This window comes from Protopterus annectens, chromosome 7.part0 (genome assembly GCF_019279795.1).
Source record: "Protopterus annectens isolate FY-2018-M chromosome 7.part0, PAN1.0, whole genome shotgun sequence".
Lineage (NCBI taxonomy): Eukaryota > Metazoa > Chordata > Ceratodontiformes > Protopteridae > Protopterus > Protopterus annectens.
Window position 1 is genome coordinate 11,997,709 of NC_056739.1, and position 23,676 is coordinate 12,021,384.

The 23,676-nt window shown below is 44.8% G+C and overlaps 1 protein-coding gene across 1 annotated transcript in view; it reads right to left on the bottom strand.

The window, feature by feature from the left end:
• Positions 1-23,676, bottom strand: part of LOC122805771 (synaptonemal complex protein 1-like) — a 5,909,626-nt gene that overhangs the window by 439,559 nt on the left and 5,446,391 nt on the right. The window lies entirely within an intron of this gene.

The window sequence follows — 23,676 nt, forward strand, 5'->3', positions numbered from 1 at the left end:
ATCTGCTGCATTGGAAAGCAGTTTCATGGCTACATTCAAAGATGACTTTAGGGTAGATAAATGAGAATTCACACTTTTTTGGATATCCACTGGTAAGCTACCTACCTACCAGAAAATTTGAAAGTTCCTTTATCAAATCCCTCTGGAAACATGTCAAGTGTGCCATACAGTTTACCACACAAAGAGAGAATATGGCTGAAGTATATGTCCTTTAACCCAATCTGTCTAATGCCCTAGAGTCCCTGTCATGGGGGATGGACAGAGGAACTCTCCTTGGACAGTTCTTTAAGTGGCTGCTGCTGCCACCATGGCTTCTAGAGGGGGACCGCCCAGAATTTCATTTTTTTAGGGGCAACTAATATTCTGTCTGACTTTTTCAGGATAGGCTCTGCCACATAATTTTCCTTCCAGACTTTCCGAGTGATAAGGTCAACTAAGGCATCCTGAAGGGGGATTATTCAGGACATTGAAGGGCTGGGCACAAAAGCAAAAAACAAATCATCAAAAGAAAGGGTTGGGAGGGTGGCCTAATGCTTAAGATGCTTGCCTTGCAAACACAAGGTGCAAGGTTTGAATCTCAAAAGGGATAATTGGCTAGGCTTAAAATGGCTTGCAAGGGCAGTTAGCTTAGTACTAATCTATGAACCTATGAAAGAGCTGTTTCATCAATTCAAGGATGTCTCTGAAGGAGATGTCTTCGGGAGGGATCCTGTAGAGCCTTCTCTGTCTTCTAAGTTTGTATTTTAGGTGCCAGAGTCAGGGGCGGAGTCAATATGCTTCTTTTTATTTATTTTATTTCTTTATTTTACATTTCTTAACTAGAAAAATCCGACTGGACTAGGTCCATTTACAGCAGAGACCCAGGGAGAAAAGCTCCACATTGTTAAGCAAAAGAAAAATATTTTTATGCAGAGTAGTACAAGTTAAACGAGGGAGAAATATTTTTATACAGGTAGTACAACAAACATGCACATTATACAACAAAGCAATCAGATATTTACATTAAAAATGCAAGCAGACAAGACACTTTTCAGCAGTCAGAGAAGTTACAAAACAGTAGGGATTAGGAGCTACTTACAGGCTTGGCTAATGGCTGTTAGGGTTTTAGTCCCATATAGGATTACAGTGACTAAGTTGGTATTGATGAATAGATATGAGGAGGAAAAGGTAGAAAAGCTTAAGTTTGGTTACTACAAGGACATAGCCAGGTATTCATCAGATGTGATTTGAGGGAGTTTTTGAAGTGTGAGGTGGCAGAGGCAGTGGTCAGCGAAGGTGGAATGCAATTCCAGTTTCTAACAATGGTGTGGGAGTATAGCACTTTTCCTACAGTATTGTTTGCTCTAGTGATAGAGAAGAGATTTGTCACTAGATCGGACAGGGCAATTTGCTGTGTAGTGGGTAAATAGTTGGGTTAGTGATGGGGTTTTATCAGGGTATTTAGGAATATTGTAGACAGTAACAAGCTGGTGGTAATTAAGTAGTTGAGGTAGTTCTAGCCAATTTAGGTCCCTTAGAGCAAAACAGTGATATGTTCTGAAGGTGGTGTTTTTAGCAAACTTGGCAATCTTATTGCAACATGATTCTAGTTTGTCTAGATCTATTTTTCTGATGTGGGTGAAAACTGGTGCTGCATACATTAGTCACCTATTGGTGAGTCTGGGCTAGGGTGACTCTTGCTTGGTCTGAGAGAAAGTTTTTGAGTCCATATAGTGTGTCCATTTTATATGAACCTTTTTGATGGTTTGTGAGATGTAGACATTGAAGTGAAGATTATTGTCAATTTCAATGCCGAGCAATTTGGTATGGTCAGAAGGGGAAATGGTAGTGCCATTTTTAGAGGTGATGGTGAAGGAGAGGGGAGTAGGTTTTTATTTGTTAGGGGTAAATAGTAGTAATTTAGTCTTATTGGGGTTTAGGATGAGTTGGATATCAGAAATCCATTTTTCAGCAGAGTTAAAGGTTTCCTGGGTGAGTTGTTGCAGAATGGCTGGAGATGGGGCTGTGCAGATTAAAGTCAAATCATCTGCATATTGAATAAGTGTAGCATGCTGGGTTGAGCTATGTAGATTATTGGTAAAGATAGAAAAAAGAAGTGGGCCCAGTATTGAGCCTTGTGGGAAGTCCTCTTCCAGAGAATGCATCTTGGGACTCCCTAGGGGACACATCGAAGTCAGTTGTGGGACTCTAATGCAGAGTAGTCTCAAAGCCCAAGGGATCCGACTGTTCCCGTCTACTAGAATGTGAGGAGGAGGGTATGGTCTTCAGAGGAAGTCTAGATTTATCCAAATTCTGGGAGCATACCACTCATCTTGGTCCAGCCAAAGCCCTCTCCACAGCCTCAAAAAATGACTTTGCTATTGTAACTGAAGAAATGTCAGACAAATTAGTTAAGTGAGAAGCCCTCTTTAATCCAATGGCTGAAGGCCTTGAGGAGGACCTCGGAATGTGGTTGTTGAGTGCTGAGGCTCCAAGTGGAATGACAGTTCTAAAAATATCAGAGCTGACTCTACAACTGGCACCCCAACACCAACTCTCTAGCTCTGGAACTCTGCTCCACACAAATGCATCAGAGTTTAGTGAGTGAGGGAAGATGTTGAAGCTGAAGTCTCCAGGGCTGTCAAGTCCGAAGCTCTTACTACAGGAAGTGGAGCAGTCAGAGCTCAAGTGGAGCAGTCAGAGCTCTAGATCTGATGAAGTCTCTAAGTACCCATAACTTCCTAGGCTCTGCCTTAGATGTTCAGATCAAGTCTGCCTTCTCATTTTTGTGAAATATGCAGACATATTACCTATATGATATGTTTTAAGATCCAACCCCTTAATTCAGATAGGCCAAAACTTTTGTGAAAAGTGAGTACAGTCTCTCATGACAGGGAATGAAATCCACTAAATCATCTCAAAGCCATAGGTGACAATTTGGAATGGGGCAGAGGGAAGGGAGTTTGAACCAGACGAAAATCAGACAACATAGATCTAATGTTATGGTAAGTATATAATTTTCGCATCTGATGTTGTCTATTTTTATCCATTTCAAATATATGGAACAGACTCCCAAGCTGTCAAACTAAGTGGTATCAAGGAGGGACATTCCTGAGTATGGTGGAGCCAAATGAGGATAATGATCTAGACTGAGTGTCCAGCTTATAGTGAGATACAAAGGTGTGTACCTTGTCCCAAGTGGCCGCAGCACAAATGTCATCAATGGATAAACCTCTGCCAAATGCTATCAAGGTAGAAACTGCTCTTGTTAAATGGGCTTTAGGTTTACCCAGTAAGGGTACATTTTTCTTACTATACAAAACAAATGCAATCTGATAGCCATCTGGATATAGTAACTTTAGAATCTGCTTTTCCCAGTTCTGGTTTAGAAAAAGAAATGAACAACTGATCATCCTTTCTAAATTATTTTGTCCTGTGGATATAGAATCTGAGCTGCCTGTGAAGATCTAACATATGCAGTAAGTTATCTCCTTTGCTTGAATACATTGGAAAAAAGGTGAATGTATACATTGATTTAAATTAAGTTCAGATGTCAACTTAGGAATAAAAGTTGCATTAGTTCCAAGGGAAACTATCTTTGTGGAACACTAGGTAAAGAGGCTTAGAAGAAAGGGTATTTAGCTCTGAGATTCAACTGGCTTACATCACTGCCACTAAGAAAATTGTTTCTAAGTAAAATCCTGTAGCATAATGTTGATGCCCCATGGAGATGCTGAGTCTCAGCAGAAAAGCATCTTTCAGGAAGGATTTTAAGGGAATCTACTGGAATGTCTTTAGGTCCAACGTAAGAATTCAAAACTGCAGCCAACTGTACCTTGATGGCGGAAAAGCTGAAAAGCTTACAAAATGATCAGATAAAAATTCTAATATGGGTGGAAGTTACTGAAAACAGATCCAGACCTTTGGAGTAGGCCTAAATCAAACATTTCTTCCATTTACTCTGATAAACATTTCTACTGGATGCTTTTTATGAAGAAGAAAGAATATTACTGACTGTTGTGGGAGAAAGCCGAGCTTCTCTGGCTATGCTCAAAATTGGATGCAGTTAACTTCATGAACATCTGGTCTGGAGGAGGCAGTCCTAACGGGTGAGTCAGTAGGTTCAGATAATGTTCCAACCTCCATGGGGGATGTACTAGCAGAAGCCATAAGTAGGGCAACCATGTTTGTCAGGGCCAAAAGGGAGCAATGAGGATCACCCTGGCCTTGCATTGTCTACCTTTATGCTTGTATTTTTTCATTGGGGCAAAGGGAGAAAGGCATACAGGAGGATTTGGGGCCAAATGTGCACCAGAGCATCTCTCAGTTACTGTCCCTGTGGAGGGATCAGGGCAAAACAATCGCTGCATTTGTTCTTTAGATATAATGCAGAGAGGTCACAGCAAGGTTGGCCCCAGTGACTGAAAATTACATGTCACTGCAGGATTGAGGAACCCCTCATGAGGCATCAGAACTGTTCTGTCCAATTTGTCATTAATTACAATGGCTAACGCCAAGATGTGCGTTATCAGAAACCGTTGTGAAAACATCGTCCATTGCCATACTCTTATAGTCTCTTAACACAGAGAATAAGAACAGGTTCTTCCTTGCTTGTTGATGTACCATATTACTGCTGTCTATCTGTATGGAAATCATACCCTTGGTGAGGAGGTACTGAAGTGCCTGCACTACTAAGAGGACCGCTCTCAGCTCCAAGACACTGATTTGAAGATTGGCCTCTAGTGATGAGTATGTAGCTTGGACCAATCTACCTTCAAACTGTCCCCCATAGTCTAGAAGGGAGGCATCCATGATCATGGTCGCAATATACAAATTCCAACTAGAAAGGGTGACCCTAGGTTAACTTCATTGATATTACCCACCAAGCCATGTGTTGTTTGCAAATCTGTGAAATTCACATTTTCAAATGTAAAGGGTGAGGCCACTGTACTGCTAAAGTCCACTGCAGCACTCTCATGTAGTATCTGGCTAAAGAGACCATTAGTATTGTGGATGCTATGAGACTGCATAGAGAAGCAGAACTAACCTTGCTGATGGTGATGGATGACGCAGTACATGAAAGTCTGTTAGACAAAGTGAATGAACTCTGGATTGAGGAAGGCTGACTATTTGTAATTTTGTGTCTATGGGCATCCCATGAACTCTGTACTCTTTGTTGGAATTAACTGACATTTTGGTAGGTTTTCAGATATTGCTAAGTGCAGAAGCAACTGGAGCACTTGGTCCAGGTGAGTTAGTAGCAAATGCATTGTGGAGGCAGTGAGGAGCCAACTGTCAAGGTACAAGAAGGCTTGGATCCCCAATAAGCACAGGTGTGCTACTACAACTGCCATGATCTTGGTGAACACCCTGGGGACTGTGGTGAGGCCAAATGGTAGTGCTCAGAATTGGTAGTAATTGGCTCTCCACCAGAAGTGGAGAAATCTCCTGGATTGCTTTGCTAATATGATGTAATAGTAGGCATCCTGGAAATCTATGGAGTACACCCTATCATCCTTCCTTAAAACAGGTAAAATGGACTGTACTGTGACCACCCAAAACTTTGTCTGTTTCACAAACTGGTTTAGGTGACTGAGATCTAAAAATGGGTCTGAGGTCCTCATTTTCTTTGGTATTAAAAAGAACCTGGAATAGACTTTGGATTTTAATGGGGCTTGGGAGATTGGGTTGATGACTTTTTTTTAAGGATCTTTGAAATTTCTATCGCTGCTGAGTCCTACTAACTAGTTGGAACATCAGGGATTTTCTTTTCTGAGGTGGTAGGCAAAAGAGAACTGAATAGCCTCTGTATATTGTCTTTAGCACCTATGAATCTGAAGTTATTCTATTTCAGGCTTGAGGGTGCACAGATAGACATCCCTGACTGCCTCCAGAATGTGGCAGCTGGGCAACTGTTCAGGAGCACTGGAAGGCGTTCTCAGAAAATGGATCATGAAAGCTTTGGTTATGCAGTCCGCCTCTGCCTCTTGGGTGTCATACATTAAAATTGCTTCCCCTCCGCCATGGGGAGGTCTATCACCTTTGAAGTCATGGAAAGAGCTGTGTGATTTGTGGAACCTCATCTTCTTCCCCATCTCTGATTCTTACAGAAAATTTACAAAGGATGACTTAAAGCCATCTGCAAAGTTACAAAGATGCATCCAGGCATGGTGACACATGCTGATGCCAGTGCCTGCTGCTCTGGCTGTATTGTCAGCTGCTTTAGAGAGCAAACATATGGCCAAATTTGAGGAAAATTGTAGGATGGAAAGCTGGGAGTCCACTGTTTTCTGAACATCCACAAGCAATACCCCTAAGAGAGATTTGGAGATCTCTTTGGTCAGGTCTCTGTGGAATCTTGTTAAATAAGCCACATAGTTCAGCAATCTAAGGAAAAAAGTTACTAATGCAGAAGCTCACTTCCCAAATCTGTCCTTTACCCTAGATTCTCTATTAGAAGGATGAATAGAGGAACTCTCTTCTGATAGTTCTTTCTTGGTGGTTGGTGACACCAAAGTAACATCGACTGGTGGACCTCCAGTGCAATGCTTTCTGTTCTTAGGTGCAGCTAAGATGCAAACAGCTTTTTAGTGATGGGCTTCACCATATCAGGATCCATCCATACCAGCTGAGCCAAAAGGCCGATAAGTGGATCAACAGGAGATACCACCAATGATGATGATTGTCCAGAACCAAAAGCTTCCAAGAATACTTACTTATTTGGACAAGGGTCTTGGGATGACAACCCCCCCCCACACTTTACTAGTTCAAGAATGTCACTGAATGTGGCATCTTTAGAGAGGGAACAAGGGGAACCTTCCCCTTCCTCTAAGTCAGTATCTTCCGTGAAAGACTCTGGAGAAGAGTCTAAGTGCTTCCATTTGCACATCCATTTTCTAGAAGCACCTTCTGGGGAGAACAGTGGAAGGTTCAGAATCGGATGGGGAACTGACAAAGCAGACTTCCTTGGTAGTGGCTGTCCCTGTCTGACAGGAAGAAAAGAAGAGAAAAGTGACTTCAGCAGGAGTCTGGGTGGAGCCAAACTGGCTAAAGACACTTTGTCTTTGGTATTTGCCAAAATCCTTTCAAAGGCCTCAAAGGCTTAAGCTGCCACTGGCACCAAAGACTCCCTCTAATCTGAGGAAGTGAGGATCCCTCCCCACCAATGATCTTCTGTCCTGAAGCAAATCCTGGATCCAAGCTGTTCAGAGTCAAAGCCCCAAGTGAGAGAGATGGCCCTAAGAATCTCAGTTTCAATTCATCCCCTTGGAACTCGGCGCTGAAGCTTTGGCTCCATGTCTCATCTCAATCCTAAGGCATCTGAATTGAGAGAGAAGCAGTTGGTGGCAAAGTCATAAGCAGCTTTAGTGCCAACAAAGGTGCTCTGCATCCAATAATACCATACCTGAAGGGTGAGTTGGGTAGGATTCCAGTAGGAGAGGGCAAGATGGCCATTACCCTGAACCTTCCCAGGGGACGGTACTGGAATAACCCCAAGTTGAATTTGCATCCTCAATAACCTCCTCACCATCCTAATGACATCATGCTCCTTGACACTTTGTGATAACTGAGTGGATGATACCACAGAAGGTGGTCAAAAGTATCTCCGTTCCTGAAGGATAGGGGAATGTAGTCTAGAACTAACAGGTCCATGTGAGTAACTGGTCCGTGGAGAAGAAGACTGGACCAAAGTAGTCACTGGATTCGATCTTCAAGATATATTGGGGTCAGGACTGAGCAAGGTCATCAGTTCTGAAAAGCATTTTTTTCACGGATTTAGACGAAGACTTGCTCCTTTCTCTTTTCTCTTGTGCTTATCAGGTTCTTTTTCTTCTTCTTGCCCCTTCAATTTAGATCTGCCTTTTTTGGAAGAGGAAGTCAAAAAAGAGGAAGGGGTAGCCCCTGTCTATGCTGGAAGGAGCTCCTTTAACACAAGTGTGTCCCTTCTGGTTGGAAGGGCTCTAACAGTGAAAGCTGACCAAGACTGGCAGCCCACATTAAGGTGTGCAGCACCTAAACAATAAACACACGGAGTGTGGGTACTGGGGTGGAAGTTTGTGCCCATATTCCAAGCACTTTTTGAAGCTAGATGATTCTGATATATTGACTGCCCTACAGGAAAACAGTCAAACACGAAACGTAAAGAGGTAATTATATATACTATTGTATCTCTCTCTCTCTTTATATATATATATATATATATATATATATATATATATATATATATATGTGTGTGTCTGTGTGTGTGTGTGTGTGCGTGTCTGTATAAACACTCTCTCTCTCTATATATATATATATGCACACACATATATACATACATACATAAATATATATATATATATATATATATATATATATATGGTTCCACTTCATAACATCGAATTATCATTTCATTGAATTGCAAACCATCGAGACCAAATCGTCGAAAACCCATTTCATCGAAAACTCATTTCATCGAATCTCAAATCATTGAAAACTATGAAGCAACTACAAATAACATTCCACAATGTTTTTCCTATGTTTATGCAGGGGGGCAAGCCCCCCTGCACCCCACACCCCCCGTAATTAAATATACCAACTCCAAGGTCGCACTACTGTGGGGTTAGGAAATTACCTTTTTCCCCCACTGTAGTGCAACCTTGGAGTTGGTATATTTAATTACGGGGGTGTGGGGGGTGGAGCCCCCCACATGGGGGGTGCAGGGAGGCTTGCCCCCCTACATACACATAGTACAAAGTGTCTGGGATGTTATTTGTAGTTGCTTCATAGTTTTCAATGATTTGAGATTCGATGAAATGAGTTTTCGATGAAATGGGTTTTCGACGATTTGGTCTCGATGGTTTGCAATTCAATGAAATGATAATTCGATGATATGAAGTGGAACCATATATATATATATATATATATATATATATATATATATATATATATATATATATATATATATGTATAAATAACCAAGTATGCCTGCTTTTTTAGTTTTTTTTTAAACAAACTAGTAGTAATAAACAAGACCTAGGGAATTATGGGTAAAGGAGGAGTCAAAGCTCTGGATCCAATGAAGCTTCAAAGTCAGTGCTAAGATCAGATCTGGTTGAATCCAACAACCCATATTTTGAAACAGACAAAAATAGACAACACTGGATCATTGCTTACTCATATTTTGTTGAGACTGTCTGTTTTGTTTTTGCTAAGACTGGATGAGGGGTTAGAGAATACTTTAGAAAATTTGAAAAAGAAGGTCTGAAAAATCTTAAGAGATTCCTGGGTCAGCTTATCCCATTCATTACAATTTTTTATTACCTGTGTAGCAGATGGGCTAAAAACTAAATCTCTATCCAAAGATGAATTTAAAAATAGAAGTTATGTTCTTACCATAACGTTCCATGTTAGTTGTCTTCTTCTCACCTTCTTTCTTGCTGGATGGGTTCGGAGCCGAGGCCACTCTAAAAGCTCGAGAGTTGGTTCCACCGGCTCGAGGCTCCCCTTATATCCCACAATGCTAGGCGGTAATACTTCAGATCTCGTTTGTAAGCTAGGCCCAGCCAGAAAGAAATCCAGAACTACTGGAAATGGGAAAAAAATCCACCTCTATAAATGACAACAAGAAGGTGACCTAAACCTGATGAAGGAATATATACACAGTATAGTATATACATATATACAATAGAGGTGGTAGGAAGAAAGGTCACAATCAAACTCCTCTAGGTCTGTCCAGGCTAGGGGAAGGAGGGGGATGAAGAAGAAGGCGAAGAAGACAACTAACATGGAACGTTATGGTAAGAACATAACTTCTATATGTTAAGTTGTCCATCTCGCCTTCATTCTTGCTGGATGGGACCGCGTCCCTAGCACCTTGTCCCGGGTGGCCTATCGGAACAGACTCTTGAGTACAGTGGAACCAAAGTTAGCTCTATGTCTAGAAGCTAAATCCAACTTGTAATGAGAAATGAAAGTGTGAGGAGTAGCCCATGTAGCTGCTGCACAAATCGTATCAATAGGCAGCCTATCTTGGAAAGCTATAGAAGTAGCCAATGCTCTAGTAGAATGAGCCTTAGGTCTGTTAGGCAACTTCTGGTGTCTAATCTCATACACAAAGGAAATCAAGGATGTAAGCCATCTGGAGAGTGATACTTTCGAAACTGGAAGGCCTTTCCTGCCTTCTGCATAAGAAACAAACAATTGGTCAGCTTTCCTGGTCTGTTTGGTCCTATCCAAATAGTACCTTAATTGTCGATGAACATCTAGCCAATGTAATTTTTGTTCAGACCTGTTAGAATAGTTAGGAAAAAACACAGGAAGGTCAATGTTTTGATTTAGATTTGCTGCAGAGGCTACTTTAGGCAAAAAGGAGGGGTTAGTCCGTAAGGATACCCTATCCTTATGAAACAAAAGATATGGTGATCGACTGCAGAGTGCATGAAGCTCTGAGACCCTTCTAGCCGAAGTAATGGCTACCAGAAAGAGTGTTTTCCAGGATAGCAATTTCATTGAACAGGAAGCTGCAGGTTCAAAAGGGGGAAGAATCAAAGATGTGAGAACTAAATTAAGGTCCCAAGAAGGAGGAGGATTTCTTATAGGAGGCTTGAGAAGAAAAACTCCCTTCAAAAAAGCTTTGCAAAGCTTGTGAGACATGATGGCAGAATCCGAGATGCCCACATGAAAGTTAGATATAGCTGCCAATTGAACCTTAAGAGTAGATGGAGACGAACCTGTGTGGAATAATTCGGCCAAGAAATCAAGGACCGTCTGAATGGGAGCAGTGAAAGGATCTATGTCCCTTCCTTGAGCCCAATAGGAGAAACGTTTCCACTTACTAAGATAAATCTTTCGAGTGGAAGATTTATGGGAAGCTATTAAAATATCTCGAACTGATTGAGATATTTGAGGAAGCCTGGCTAAGGTTGGAATTGGAGGAACCAAGCAGTGAGGTTCAGAGAGGGGAGGGAGCGATGTAACTGACCCGACTGATGGATCAAAAGATCTGGAACTAGGTCCAGATGCCAGGGTTGCTCCAACAGAAATTGGTGTAGAAAAGGGAACCAAACCTGTCAAGGCCAGTAAGGGGCAATGAGGATCAATGAAGCCTTCTGAGCGATAGCTTTCTGTATAACTTGAGAAATTAGTGGGAAGGGAGGAAAAGCATACAGAAGTCCCCGGGGCCAAATTTGGACTAGAGCGTCCCTGCTGGGATGGCCTGGTAGAGGAAAGAGGGTGAAATAATCTTTGCACTTGCTGTTTTGGGGAGTAGCAAAAAGGTCGCAGTAAGGCTTGCCCCACTTTAGAAAAATTTCCTCCACGATCGAATTTTTCAGAGACCACTCGTGAGGCATGAGAATAGCTCTGCTCAATTTGTCCGCAATGAGATTGGACTTTCCGGGGATGTGCGTTGCTATCAGAAACTGCTGAGAAGAAATCGCCCATTGCCACAGTCTGAGTGTTTCTCGACATAGGGGATAGGACCTGGTTCCACCTTGTTTGTTGATATACCACACTACAAACATGTTGTCCGTCTGAATTGCTATCGTTCCCAAAGGAAGAGAGTCTTGAAGGGCTTGCAACGCTAAAAGCACTGCTCTCATCTCTAGAACATTTATATGCAAATGGCGTTCATCTGGTTGCCATATGCCCTGGACTGTCCTGCCCTGAAAATGCCCCCCCCACCCGATCAGGGAGGCATCCGTTGTCAGAGTAGCAACCGGAGGGGAAGGGACAAATGGTCTTCCTAGGAAGAGCTGGGGGGAAGAAATCCACCAAAGGAGATGATTCCTGCATGCTTGCGTTATCACAATGGTGTGGGACATCGGAAGTTGTTGGTATGACCATTGTGTGAAGAGCATCCATTGTAAGATTCTCATGTGAAATCTGGCTAATAGAAGTAGAGGGATAGCAGCCGCCATAACCCCCAGTACTTTTAGGACTAATCTGACGTTGATTCTGTTGCTGTGGAAAAGAAGGGAGACTAGTTTGTGTATGTCTGCTATCCTTTGGTCTGTGAGTCTCGCAGACATGTTGACTGTGTCTAGATTTGCGCCTATGAAGGTAATAGCACGACAAGGCGACAAAACAGACTTTTCGCAATTTATTGAGATGCCTAGCTTTCGAAATATGCGAAAAGTATAGTCTCTGGCAAGTAGCAGAAGATGCTTGGTGGGAGCTGTAAGGAGCCAGTCGTCCAAGTATGGAAACACCTGGAATCCTTGACATCTCAGGTGAGAGGCCACCACTGCCATGCATTTGGTAAACACCCGGGGGGCTGTGGTGAGTCCAAAGGGCAGGGCTCTGAATTGAAAGTGACTGGTTCCCAGCCTGAAGCGGAGGAATCTCCTGGAGCGTCTGTTCATTTTTATGTGATAGTACGCATCCTGGAGGTCTATAGAGCACATCCAGTTTTCCTTTCCCAATAGGGGTAGGATGGATTGCAACGTGACCATCCGAAATCTTGTTTTCTTGACAGACTTGTTCAAGATGCTGAGGTCTAAAATGGGCCTCCAGTCCCCTGTTTTCTTTGGAACCAAAAAGAATTTGGAGTAGATTCCGGATCCTTGCTGGTCTGCTGGCACTGGCTGAACGGCTCTTTTTGCAAGCAACTTTGATATTTCTAATGCTGCTTGATCCCTTTGAGCGGGTGGAACATCTGGAAGGGATTTTTTTGATTGATTTGGGATGCGAAAGAAATAGAAGTTATGTTCTTACCATAAAGTTCCATGTTAGTTGTCTTCTTCTCGCCTTCTTCTTGCTGGATGGGTTCGGAGCCGACCTCGGCTCCGACTCGGCCACTCTAAAAGCTCGAGAGTTGGTTCCACCGGCTCGAGGCTTCCCTTATATCCCACAATGCTAGGCGTGAGTTACCTCAGATCTCGTTTGTAAGCTAACCCCAGCTTATAATAGTATCAGAATAACTATAAACAAAGTCCACCTCTAAAACCAGGGAGAAAGAAGGGTGACCTATATCCTCATCCAGGAAATATGCACAACAGCATATGCCTAATAAAAGAGGTGGTAGAAAGAGAGGTCACAATCACAACTCCTCTAGGTCTGTCCAGGCCAGGGGGAAGGAGGGTGGGACGCAAGAAGAAGGTGAGAAGAAGACAACTAACATGGAACGTTATGGTAAGAACATAACTTCTATATGTTAAGTTGTCTATCTCGCCTTCATTCTTGCTGGATGGGACCGTCCCTAGCACCTTGTCCCGGTGGCCTAACGGAACAGACTCCTGAGAACAGTGGAACCAAAGTTAGCTCTATGCCTAGAAGCTAAATCCAACTTATAATGAGAAATGAAAGTGTGAGGAGTAGCCCAAGTAGCCGCTGCACAAATGGTGTCAATAGGCAGTCTGTCTTGGAAGGCTATAGAAGTAGCCAAAGCTCTGGTGGAATGGGCCTTAGGTTTATTAGGCAGCTTTTGGTGTCTAATTTCATAAACAAGGGAAATCAGAGATGTTAGCCATCTAGATAATGATACCTTTGAAACTGAAAGTCCCTTTCTGCCTTCTGCATAGGAGACAAACAGCTGGTCAGATTTTCTGAATTGTTTTGTTCTATCCAAATAGTACCTCAACTGACGATGAACATCTAGCCAGTGTAATTTTTGTTCAGACCTATTGGAATATTCTGGAAAAAGACAGGAGGTCAATGCTTTGATTTAGGTTTGACGTCGAGACTACCTTAGGCAAAAGGACGGGTTTGTTCGTAAGGATACCCTGTCCTTATGGAACAATAGATAAGGAGGTCGACAGCTGAGTGCATGAAGTTCTGAAACTCTTCTAGCTGAAGTAATAGCTACCAGAAAGAGAGTCTTCCATGATAGCAATTTTAAAGAACAGGAAGCTGCAGGTTCGAAAGGGGAAGAATCAAAGAAGTAAGAACTAAATTTAGGTCCCAAGGAGAAGGAGGATTTCTTATAGGAGGTCTGAGAAGAAAAACTCCTTTCAAAAGGCTTTGCAAAGCTTGTGGGACATTAAGGCAGACTCAGAAATACCCACATGAAAGTTAGAAATAGCTGCCAATTGAACTTTAAGAGTAGAAGGAGATGAACCTGCATGGAAGAGTTCAGCTAGAAAATCAAGGACTATTTGGATGGAAGCAGTGAAAGGATCTATGTCCCTTCCTTGAGCCCAATATGTGAAGCGTTTCCACTTACTCAAATAAATCTTCCGAGTGGAAGATTTATGGAAGCTATCAAAATATCTCGAACAGAGTGAGATAATTGAGGAAGCCTGGCTAAGGTTGGAACTGGAGGAACCAAGCAGTGAGGTTCAGAGAGGGAGGGAGCGATGAAACTGACCCGACTGATGGATCAAAAGATCTGGAACTAGGTCCAGATGCCAAGGTCGCTCCAATAGAAATTGATGTAGAAAGGGGAACCACACCTGTCGAGGCCAGTAAGGAGCAATGAGGATCAACGAGGCCTTCTGAGCGATAGCTTTCTGTATCACTTGAGAGATTAGTGGGAAGGGAGGAAATGCATACAGAAGTCCCCGGGGCCAAACTTGGACTAGAGTGTCTCTGCTGGGTTGGCCTGGTAAAGGGAATAGAGTGAAATAATCTCTGCACTTGCTGTTTTGGGGAGTAGCAAAAAGATCGCAGCAAGGCTGACCCCACTTGAGAAAAATTTCTCTCACAACAGAGTCTTTCAGAGACCACTCGTGAGGCATGAGGATAGCTCTGCTCAACTTGTCCGCGATTTGATTGGACTTCCCGGGGATGTGCGTTGCTATCACAAACCGCTGAGAAGAAATCGCCCATTGCCACAATCTGAGTGCTTCTCGACACAGGGGGTAGGACCTGGTTCCGCCTTGTTTGTTGATGTACCACACTACAGACATATTGTCTGTCTGGATTGCAATCGTTCCCAAGGGAAGAGAGTCTTGAAGGGCTTGCAACGCTAAAAGCACTGCTCTCATCTCCAGAACATTTATGTGCAAGTGGCATTCGTCTGGTTGCCATGTGCCCTGGACCATCCTGCCCTGATAATGCCCCCCCCACCCGATCAGGGAGGCTTCAGTTGTCAGAGTAGCAACCGGAGGGGGAGGAATAAGGGTCTTCCCAATAAGAGCTGAGGGGAAGACATCCACCACATGAGATGATTTCTGCACGCCTGCGTGATCATAATGGTGTGGGACATTGGAAGTTGCTGGTATGACCATTGTGTAAAGAGCATCCATTGAAGGATTCTCATGTGGAATCTGGCTAATGGAAGCAGAGGTATGGCCGCCGCCACAATTCCCAACACTTTCAGAACTAACCTGGCTTTGATTCTGTTGTTGTTGAAAAGGAGTGAGACCAGTTTGTGTATGTCTGTTATTCTCTGATCTGTTAGTCTCGCAGACATGTCTACTGTGTTTAGATTTTTGCCTATGAAGGTAATAGTACGACAAGGCGACAAAACAGACTTTTCGCAATTTATTGAAATGCCTAACTTTTGACAAATGCGAAAAGTGTAATCTCTGGCCATCAGAAGGAGATGCTTGGTGGGAGCTGTGAGGAGCCAGTCGTCCAAATATGGAAACACCTGGAATCCTTGTCGTCTCAGGTGAGAAGCTACCACTGCCATGCATTTGGTGAACACCCGGGGGCAGTGGTGAGACCAAAGGGCAGGGCCCTGAATTGAAAATGACTGGTTCCCAGCCTGAAGCGGAGGAATCTTCTGGAGCGTCTGTTCATTTTATGTGATAGCACGCATCCTGAAGGTCTATAGAGCACATCCAGTTTCCTTTTCCCAATAGGGGAAGGATGGACTGCAGCGTGACCATCCGAAATCTTGTTTTCTTGACTGATCTGTTCAAGATACTGAGATCCAAAATTGGTCTCCAGTCCCCTGTTTTCTTTGGAACTAAAAAGAACCTTGAGTAGATTCCGGATCCTTGCTGGTCTGCTGGAACTGGCTGAATTGCTCTTTTCGCAAGCAGCTTTGAAATTTCCAAATCCGCTAGATCCCTTTGAGCGGGTGGAACATCTGGAAGGGATTTTTTTGATTGGTTTGGAATGCGAAGAAAGGGAATGGAATAGCCTTCGGAAATGATGGACTGTACCCATTTGTCTTGAGTCAGGATAGCCAGGCTTCTGGGTACAGTGACAATCTTCCCGACTGCCTCCGGTGGGCAGTCGGGCAACACCTCAGGGATGCTGAAAGGGCTTATCAGAGAAGGCTTCTCGATTGCCCTGGTTCTGCGGACCCCCCCTGCCTCGAGGGCGACGTCTACCATTGTTATTCCCGCCTCTGCCTCTGGCGGGAACCGACTCTGTCGCCAGGTGAAGTCCCTTGAGATTGTTTACGGAACCACATTTTCCCACTTTTCTGGCCTTTGGGGTAAGGCCTAGAAGGAGTAGAAAACGGACTCCGACGGCAGAAAGAGTCTTGCCATCAGTCTCGCACCTAGTCAAGGTTTCTTTCACTTGAGGACCAAAGAGAGATGATCCATCGAATGGGGAATTAGTGAAAGACGTTTTAAAGGGGTCCAAAATTGCATAGCCGCATCCAGGCATGCCTACGTAAGGCCACACCTGTCCCTGCGGCCCTGCTCGCTCCATCAGCCGCATAAGAAAGGAGGCGCATGGAGGAGTTGGCTATGGAGTTCAGGGTAGCCAGCTGAGTGTTCATCTTATCTTGAAAACCCGCAGCTGTAGGATCCTTCAACATGTCACTCGCTTCTTTGATCAAGTCCCTTTGAAGACGAGTAAAATGGCATAGGTAGTTCAGCGAACGCATAGCAAATGTCGCTGACGAGAACATCCGCTTCCCGTACCTGTCCATGGACCTAGATTCCTTGTTAGGTGGATGGACAGGTACTGAAGGATCAGCTAGTTCCTTCTTAGTGGCAGCAGCAACCACCATAGCATCCACAGAAACTCCTTTTGTCAAGAACTGTTTGTCTGCTGGTGCCGTTATGAATTTTGAGGGTCTCCTGGGAGTGGGGTCCACTGAATCAGGAGCCGTCCATGCCTTTTTAGCTACCACCTGCATGAGGGGGTCAAAGGGGGGAGACACCCAGGAGGTGGAAGGACGAGAGCCAAACGCCTCAAGGTACACAGATTCATCCTCCGAAGGGTTGAGGGCTGGCCAATTTCCCCTCTGTTTGAGGATTTCTAGAATGTCTGCAAAAGAGACATCTTCAGAAGGGGAACAGGGGGAACCCTCGGAATCCTTTAAATCTGTGTCAGAGGTGACGGACTCAGGTGAGTCAATGTGTTTCCTCTTACACTTTCTCTTCCGAGGGGGCTCCTCTGCCAAATCAGGAGAGGCCTCGGAAGAGGATGAGATCCCCACAGGGGGTTCCTGAGGAGCTGGCTCTCTGCGGTCCGGGATGAGGGAGTGAGTCGACTTGACCTGAGGCACCGTAGAGGGAGGGGCGGACGGAGCCGACTGTGGAGTAGAGCCAGGTTCTAACACACTCCGCATGACCTCGAACGCACCCCTGTCAGGCAGAGCCAGAGGTCCCCGCTCCGAGAAGCTGAGAACCTCCCTCAGCACCGACAGTGATGGCTCCGAGGCCGATGTCGGAGCCGAACTCACCAGCGCCGAAGCGAGAGGAAGAGCGGGTCGGACAAGGGTCCGATGCCACTCACCCTCGAGCCGACGAGGAAGTCCGGCGCCGAGATTCTTGAAAGAAGAAAACGGCGCCGACGACGGAGCCGAAGACATCTGTATCGGCTCCGACGCAACCACAGTCTCGGTTCAACGCGCCCGAGCTCAACGGAGTCGGAGGAGGAACATATTGATGGACAGGGGCAGGCATCGACTGATGAGTCGGGCTCTGAAGCATTTGGGCCAGTGCCTCGGACTTAAGAAGTCGACTCACTACCCTCTGAAGGTCATGATCCGACAGCCTCGATGACCTAGAGGAGTGAGATTTATGGCTCCATTCAGACAGCAGAGGAGATGCTGGAGCCGAATGAACGGAGCCAAGGGATGGAGACCTAGATCTCTTCCTAGATGTCGGCTCAAGGTCTGGTCGGAGCCGACAAGGGAATTAATACCTCGGCTCCAGCCGGAGCCGAGGGAACCACAGAAGCTGTAGACTCATCGGCTCCAGCCGGAGCCGATGCAGACATAGGTTTAGTAGCTTTAGGTCTCGGCTCAGTAGCTGGAGCCGAGGACCTAGAAGCCTTGGAGGGCTTCCCAGAGACAGAGAGGGAATCCTCAGGCTTAAGTAGACCCCTTAGGATCAATTTGTTCTTTCTTTCCTGCAGGACCCTGGGACTGAAGCCGTGGCATACAGCACAGGAGTCCTGCAGGTGCAAAGGCCCCAGGCAGTAGACACAAGAAGTGTGACCGTCTGTCAGAGACATTTTCTGACAGCACGCATCACACTTCTTGAAGCCTGAGACCTTTGTGTCTTTAGACATCTTAGAACAAGAAAGTGTAACCACACACACTCAGTCAAACACACTGATTACACCTTATCTTATTTTTAAAAACTCAAAAATAAAACAACTATCAATATGTTTTAATTAAGAGAAGCAACACACACACACCACTAGGGAATGGAAGAAAAGCCGGAAAGCCCGAGGGAGAACTTTTAAGTTCTTGTGGGGAAGAAACGGGATTTTTGTGAAAAAAGGGTTAGAATTCCACTAAACTAAGGGAAAATGTAGTTAAAATTAAAAATAAAGGGGTTTAAGTATCCTAACTTTACTGAAAGTTTACTTACCAAGAAGCCGGTAGAAAACCAACACCTCGATCGCTGTAGCGGCAAACGAGATCTGAGGTAACTCATGCCTAGCATTGTGGGATATAAGGGGAGCCTCGAGCCGGTGGAACCAACTCTCGAGCTTTTAGAGTGGCCGAGTCGGAGCCGAGGTCGGCTCCAAACCCATCCAGCAAGAATGAAGGCGAGATAGACAACTTAACATCGGAATGGAATAGCCTTCGGAAATGATGGACTGTACCCACTTGTCTTGAGTTAGGGATCGCCAGGCTTCTGGGTACAGTGATAATCTTCCCCCAACTGCCTCCGAAGGTGGACAGTCGGGCAACACCTCAGGGATGCTGGAAGGGCTTATCGGAAAAGGTTTCTCGATTGCCCTGGTTCTGCGGACCCCCCCTGCCTCTAGGGCGACGTCTACCATTATTGTTCCCCCCTCTGCCTCTAGAGGGGAACCGACTCTGTGCGTCAGGCAAAGCCCCTTGAGATTGCTTGCAGAACCACATTTTCCCACTTTTCTGGCCTTTGGGGTAAGGCCTAGAAGGAGTAGAAAAACGGACTCCGACGGCAGAAAGAGTTTTGCCATCCCTCTCGCACCTTGTCAAAGTTTCTTTCACTTGAGGACCAAAAAGGGATGATCCATCAAACGGGGAATTAGTGAAAGACGTCTTAAAGGGGTCCGCAAAATTGCATAGCCGCATCCAGGCATGCCGGCGTAAGGCCACACCTGTCCCTGCGGCTCTGCTCGCTCCATCATCCGCATATGAGAGGAGGCGCATGGAGGAGTTAGCTATAGAATTTAGGGTAGCCAGCTGAGCGTTCATCTTGTCCTGAAAACCCGCAGCCGTAGGATCCTTTAACATCTCACTCGCTTCCTTGATCAAGTCCCTTTGAAGACGGGTGAAATGACAGGTGTAGTTCAGCGAACGCATAGAAAAGGTCGCTGAGGAAAACATCCGCTTCCCATACCTGTCCATAGACCTAGATTCCTTGTTAGGGGGATGGACAGGCACTGAAGGATCAGCTAGTTCCTTCTTAGTGGCAGCAGCTACCACCATAGCATCCACAGAAACTCCCTTAGTCAGAAATTGCTTGTCTGCTGGTGCTGTAATGAACTTTGAAGGTCTCCTGGGGGTTGGGTCCACTGAGTCAGGAGCCGTCCAAGCCTTTTTTGCTACCACCTGCATAAGGGGTCAAAGGGGAAAGGGCAGAGCCAACGCCTCAAGATACACAGATTCATCCTCCAAGGGTTAAGGGTCGGCCAATTTCCCTCTGTTTCAAGATCTCCAGAATGTCTGCAAAGGAGACATCTTCAGAAGGGGAACGGGGGGAACCCTCAGAATCCTCTAAATCCGTGTCAGAGGTGACAGACTCAGGTGAGTCTATGTGCTTCCTCTTGCACTTTCTCTTCCTAGGGGCTCCCTGCCAATTCAGGAGAAGCCTCGGAAGAGGATGAGATCCCCACAGGGGATTCTTGAGGAGCTGGCTCTCTGCGGTCTGGGATGAGGGAGTGAGTAGACATCACCTGAGGCACCGAAGAGGGAGGGACGGACGGAGCCGACTGTGGAGTTGAACAGGGTTCCAACACACTCCGCATGACCTCGAAAGCACCCCTGTCAGGCAGAGCCAGAGGTCCCCGCTCTGAAAAGCTGAAAACCTCCCTCGGCACCGACAGTGATGGTTCCGAGGCCGATGCCGGAGCCGAACTCACCAGCGCCGAAGCACCGAGAGGGAGAGCGGGTCGGACAAGGGTCCGATGCCACTCACCCCTCGAACCGACGAGGGAAGTCCGCGCCGAGATTCTTCCAAGGAAGAAATCGGAGCCGACGGAGCCGAAGACAACTGTATCGGCTCCGACGCTACCACAGTCTCGGTCCGAACGCCTGGCTCGAACTCAAAGGAGTCGGAGGAGGAACATTTTGAGGAATAGGATTAAGCATCGACTGATGAGTCGGCTCTGAAGCATTTGGGCCAGTGCCTCGGACTTAAGAAGTCGACTCACTACCCTCTGAAGGTCATGGTCAGACAGTCTCGATGACCTAGAGAGAGATCTATGGCTCCGTTCAGACAGCAAGGGAGATGCTGGAGCCGAATGAACGGAGCCAAGGGACGGTGACCTAGACCTCTTCCTAGATGTCAGTTCCGATAGCCTTATCGGAGCCGACTCAGAGATTTCTAATACCTCGGCTCCAGCCGGAGCCGAGGGAACCACAGAAATAAGAGCTCAAGTCTCATCGGCTCCAGCCGGAGCCGATGTAGTAGCAGACTTCGACGCCTTAGGTGTCGACTCAGATGCTGGAGTCGAAGACCTAGAAGCCTTAGAGGATTTGCCCAAAGAAACAGTCAGGGGACCCTCAGATTTAAGCAAGCCCCGTAAGATGAGCTTATTTTTTCTTTCCTGCAGGACTCTAGGGCTGAAGCCATGGCATACAGCACAAGAGTCCTGCAGGTGTAAAGGTCCCAGGCAGTACACACAAGAAGTGTGACCGTCTGTCAGAGACATTTTCTGACAGCACGAGTCACACTTCTTGAAGCCTGAGACCTTCGAATCCTTAGACATTTAAGGAACAAGTGTAATCACACACAAGCACAGACACACCGATTACAGTATACACTAAATAAAACTAACTTAAAACTAAATAAACTTAGATAGTTTTAATTTATAAAAGTCCCTACAAAAAACACATACTCTCCAAGGGGGAATGGAAGGGCCCGAAGGCCTAAGGGAAGAACATATAAGTTCTTGTGGTAAAGGGTGAAAAACAAGGAGGAAGGGATAAATATCCTTTAAAGTAAGGGGATAATGTATGAAAAACTAATTTAAAAGGGATTTAGTAGTTTTTAAACTGTTTTCTACACTAACCTGAAGCCGGTTGAAGCAACACACCTCGATAGCTGTAGCGGCAAACGAGATCTGAAATATTACCGCCTAGCATTGTGGGATATAAGGGGAGCCTCGAGCCGGTGGAACCAACTCTCGAGCTTTTAGAGTGGCCGAGTCGGAACCGAGGTCGGCTCCGAACCCATCCAGCAAGAATGAAGGCGAGATGGACAACTTAACATTCTCACTTTTAACATCATTTGGGAGGCTCTGAGAATGCAGCTATGCAAACCTCTTCAAAACAGTACCAATGGGCATAGCCCTAGTAGAAGCATCAACAGAGTCATAGCCACATTGTAAACTATGAACAGTGACCTGTGCAGTAGAAAAAACTAAATTATTTAAAGCAGATTTTTTTCCTCATGAGAAGAAAATCCAGATACAATATTCCTCATACTTCCACAATTAGTCATAACAAACTTTTAATACACGAGCCTGAAAATTCAAAATTCTGAAAACCAAAGTTGCAAAAGTATACACTTTTTCCCATACTTATCAATCATCTTACTATCCTTATCAAAAAATAGTAGGATTCAAATTAATTAGGTATTTATCAACAGTGGGGGCAACTAAAGATATAGCTGTATGATCAGGTTTAAGAAAGACTGCTGAACTTTATACATCTTATCTGCCCTTTTAGGGGCAGATGGCTTACTATCATGAAAACTGCAAACAGAAACTCACACACCATCCAAAGTAGACAAACTGGGAGAAATGGGTGTGGGTTCTGGAAATTCCTTCTGTAACAACTCATAGTATATTCTGAGGGACTGAAAAGCCTCAGTGTTCTCCAAATGAAAACACTGGCACATTCTAGCAAAAGTCTCATAGAAAGAGAAATCCCCACATGGAGAATCAGAAACTGAACTCTCTTCTGAATCTGAACTAGAAGTCTGAGGAGAAAACCCTGTATCTGTCCTTTCATCTTCCTGTTCAGATTCAGAATTTTGAATCTTTGCATGATAAGTGGTATCCCTCTTTCTTTTACCAGAAAGAGCAATAGCTTGAATTAAACCCTGAGCCAGGCCCAGTAAACTACTCCTGTCTAAGGAAATTTGAGGAGGATTAGATACATGCTTAGTTTTCTTTTTCTTTTGACAAGAAAAAAGGGGCAAACCGTATTACTAATGGCAGCAGCAGCCTCCCCAAGTATGGCCACAACATTTTGACACAAAAGGGAAGCCTTCTTTGTTTCCTCTTCCAGGAACAACAAGAGCGGCTCTCCCTTGTTCACTAAGGGGACCCCAACAACTGCAGAAGATATGGCTAACCCCCAGTCCATAGTGGCTGTAGGAGCTACACCAGAGGGATCCAGAGTAAAATATGAGTGGCCTGAGGTACTACAAATTGCCACATCTGAGTCACAAACCTGCCACTGTGGCAAACTGCTAGCCTACTGTGGTGGCACAGGCTGTTTGATTAACTTTTTCTTTTTGTGGCTGAAAGAAGGACTAACCATGGGACTGGTAGTTTGTTCCACAGTCAAGCCAAAAATGGCACCTCTTTCCCAGGGAAGACAGCAGCAAATGCTGGTAAGAACTAAGTCTTTAAAAATCACTTTTTCACACAAAATCACAGTAAAAAGCACTTTAAAACACTTTGCCACACCTAAAATCTAAAATAAACACAATTGCTCCACAGAAAAAAAATCATTTTCAGTTACTTTAAACATTTAAACTAATAGGAAAAAGACAGCAACCATTTACAAATAAAAGTCTCTCAACAGTCAGTTAAAACAGAAAAGTCCTAGTTTTAAAATAACTTTCCTGAAGAGGAAAGTGGTAGATCACAAACAATTATTAGAAAATTGATGTTTTTTCCAAAAGGAACTTATCTGACCAGCAAAGGAACAGCACAAGCTGACTGCTGTCCCTCAAACAGCTTAGAGGAGCACAATCTTCAGTGGCAGTAAAGCTTTGAAAGGCTTGTTGTCCAAACTTGTCTTTTAGTCAGCTCAGCTCAAGCTGCCTGACAGTTTGGGTGCTTGGAAGGCACCCTGAAGTTTTGGGAGTTCACTGGTTGTTATATAGATAAGGCTACTACAGCAATGATCAATATGATGAACATCTTAAGGATTACCTCTCTATTACTGGTCAGTAAGTACCACGTCCAAGACCTATGCGTTCTTTTAAGAGGGTGATGCTATATGGCAGCTGCTCTTGTTTTATT